Genomic DNA, 3,655 nt, shown 5'->3' with positions numbered 1-3,655 from the left:
TGTATTCCTCAGAAACACATGACATGCGCCGGAATAGTGAGCTAATCTCATTTTTGCACAGTAACATTGTTTTCCATGCTCTTTAATGATAATTGGGGAGAATCCTTGGCCATTTTTAAGTGCATTACATCATGCATGCTTCTCCATCCCGACCCCTTTAACTATGTCTTTCGCTACACTCTGACAGTGTCCGGATTTTCCGTAGCTCTCCACTATACTAGAGGCATTGGTTACATACTATCGCATATGTAGGGTATGGGCTCGTCCGTTCATATTTAGTAGGCTACTCCAGCATCTTACACATCATTAGGAAGTTGAGGATGAGAGGTTGCCTATTTCTAAATCACCTTGAGCGCGCTCTCTGTGCAGAACAGCAGGTCGTGGGGTGCAATCCTAATCTCGACAGGCAAATGGTAAAACAATCAATGACATTCTATCCGCCGACAACAGTTTCCATACTTACGTTTTTTCCCTGTAGGTTACAGTATGTAGGCTCCTTCAATGGATCAACGACAACTGCAGTCTCCGAGAGCTAACGAAATCGCACAGCTGGGACCATTAGCGGCCAATCCAGTCCTAGGATGAAGCTTCAATGGCAAAACGCAGCGACAAGAAATCTCCGATGAAAGGTGCGGCTGCATAAACCGCTGGCATTTTCAAAAACTTGAAATTGCCCTGTTCCGTGGTGACATTTAGTTCTCCAGATATACCCATTGGTAAAAATATGGCACGTTACAAATTCCTGATGCGAGAAGAAGAGTCGGTAAAGACCATTGTTTCAGCTGGCGGAGGGGAGGTGTGCTGCATGTTAAAGTTGCAGTTGTTCAATTCTATGCTCACCAGAATATGGTCACGATACATGGAATTTGTGATATCAATTATATGTTTTTTCTTGGATGAAAAATTTGGCACAAGTTGTATTTAAAAGTAGAATAGCCTAATAGGCAGCCTAGTGCTGTGTATTCTAACGCTAAATTACATTTGGAAGTGTCAGGAATTTTTTACATTTACATTTTAGTCATTTAGCAGACGCTCTTATCCAGAGCGACTAACATTTCATACATTTTTTTTTTCGTACTGGCCCCCCGTGGGAATCGAACCGACAACCCTGGCGTTGCAAACACCATGCGTTGCAAACACCATACTCTACCAACTGAGCTACAGGGAATTTGCAACATGACTGTATGATATGAAATATTGAGTTGACATTACATATTTAAATATCCCTTTTAAAAAAACAGTCATCATATTGTCACAACCTAATGTTATGTCAATTAAACGTTATTTTTATTAGTCCAGTTAGCTTATTGAAAACACACATTACGGTTTTACAATCGGATCGATGCATTCACAAAAAAAAGATTCCCTCCACTTCCTGCGTTCTCACCTTTCCCTTTCACAGAGATGGTTTCTGCCAGGCTCGGAATAAATTGTGTAGTAATCGAGCCTGTGCTACCAATTATGTTTACATCTCCCCAGACGACTGCAACGTTGACCATATCTTTAGTTGTTGCTCTTTAACCCTACAACATTTTGCCCGAGATATTAGGCTCTGTGGAGCATTTATTGGGCACGCAGTAAAAGTTTTTTTTGTTAAATGAAGACACCCCTGACGACGTTCCTACAGGTAGATGTGCCAGTCTGCCACTGGCAGATGTTAGACCGGACAGACATGGTAATGTAAGATGAGGAGGGAAATTATGCGCAAAACCTTTCTCTACTCTCCTAAAAAAACGAGGGGTTCCAAAAATGTCATACCTTCATGGATGTTACAAACATTGTCATGCAAACTGTGACTGTGAGTCTATGATTTGAGATTCTTCCATACTTTATCTCGTCATATGATTAAACACACAGGGTTGTATTTAGCATGGTGAATAGCCGTAGGTTACATTATAAGGACGTCTAGTAAGCATGCACTATAGGCCTACAGTGTTCTCGAGCAGCATTACCCTGTTGGATGCCTCTATCTTTCTGCTCTATGGCCGGGAAAGCACTGACTGGCATCTGGAAAGAATGTGGGACCAGTAGCCTGCAGTAGGTAGATAGAATGTGGGACCAGTAGCCTGCAGTAGGTAGATAGAATGTGGGACCAGTAGCCTGCAGTAGGTAGATAGAATGTGGGACCAGTAGCCTGCAGTAGGTAGATAGAATGTGGGACCAGTAGCCTGCAGTAGGTAGATAGAATGTGGGACCAGTAGCCTGCAGTAGGTCGATTGTGTCTTTCAAAATAGCAGCTTCATTTGATCATAATCATAAGATGAACTGAAAACCATATTGCTAGAGCATACCAAGACTATACTACAATCTGTGTACATTAGTAGTCTTTAAATATGTATTCATTAGCTATGAGCTGATATGTTATGTTTATGAATGTGTTATGAATGAAACAGAATGTAAAATCGTCTAACAAGGTGTCCTTTACTACAATATGGCCACAGAGAAATATCAATCGTTTTCCAGTCTCCTTTTCTCAAATAGTGAGTGTATGGTTGCAATAAAACTGAATGCAATGTCAAGTTCATTCATTTGAAAATGTCACCCAGAGACAAGGCCATACTTAATCTTGCACTTGAAAATCCTTTTTCCCTCTGACGTTTGTTGAGCAATCTTGTGATTGAAAATATACAAACCAAATTGAGAGTCTGAATTTATAACAGGGCCTGTTTACCAATGGCTAGAAACATCTATATGGCCAAATAGGAAACAACTGTAGCTACAAATGAAAACTCCCCTGGACTGGCCTTACCTCTTCTATATAACTTTATATTCTCTGTTTTAAGCTACTTAGACTTTTATTAGCTGACAGTCAACTGGATGAACCCACAGAGCTGTCAAGTGAGCGTCTAACAGTATTTGCTTTACAGGTTATCAGGTACCATTTTATTTCTGTGAGTTCCATCTATACAATTAAATCATATAATATCCAGAGCAATCCAAAACACTTCACAAAAATAAGTCAAAAGCAGGCTTCAACAATCGCTCAAACAGACTAGCTTTGAAAATGCAATGAAAGCCATTCTCTTATGTAGTTACATTCCAGCCACACACAGGTCATCGCTTATCTGAACTCTAAGGGGGCTATAGTGAGCAGTAACAGTAACACAATGTTCCAGCTTATCAAATATTAAAGTAGTTTAGGAGAGGTTGGTGAACCAAGTATCATTTTGCTTTGTAAAACAAGCGTTCTCACAGAGCAAGTTATAAATGTTTTAACACAGTCCGGCTGCTTTGTGTTTTATGGGCATTCAATTACTAGTGGTGAGAGATCATTAAAGAAGCTTATTACGTTCATAAAGTATGGCTGCAGGGTTTCCCACAGACCGTAAAGGGACATTAAAGGCATTTCTTTATGATTTCACATTGCACTGAGTTGTGTATATTTAAATCATCAAATACACATGAATTTGAACCCAGGTCTGGTGTTCATGCAATAGTGGTGTCCGGACAGTAGTGGCACTCATCCAGAACGCCGCAGCCCGTCTGGTGTTCAACCTTCCCAAGTTCTCTCACGTCACCCCGCTCCTCCGCTCTCTCCACTGGCTTCCAGTTGAAGCTCGCATCCGCTACAAGTCCATGGTGCTTGCCTACGGAGCTGTGAGGGGAACGGCACCTCCGTACCTTCAGGCTCTGATCAGGCCCTACACCCAAACAA

General features: G+C 41.3%; 1 protein-coding gene across 5 annotated transcripts in view; it reads right to left on the bottom strand.

Moving 5' to 3' along the window:
* Positions 1-739, bottom strand: part of LOC115180006 (liprin-alpha-2-like) — a 230,844-nt gene extending 230,105 nt beyond the window's left edge. For all 5 annotated transcript variants that reach the window (XM_029741856.1, XM_029741858.1, XM_029741853.1 and 2 more), the window contains exon 1: positions 464-739. The gene's annotated coding sequence lies outside the window, so the exon portion shown is untranslated. The remainder of the gene's footprint in view (positions 1-463) is intronic.
* Positions 740-3,655: the final 2,916 nt, after the last annotated feature.

This window comes from Salmo trutta, chromosome 40, assembly GCF_901001165.1.
Source record: "Salmo trutta chromosome 40, fSalTru1.1, whole genome shotgun sequence".
NCBI lineage: Eukaryota > Metazoa > Chordata > Actinopteri > Salmoniformes > Salmonidae > Salmo > Salmo trutta.
The sequence above is the reverse complement of the archived record's forward strand: the minus strand, read 5'-3'. Positions and strand labels throughout refer to the sequence as shown.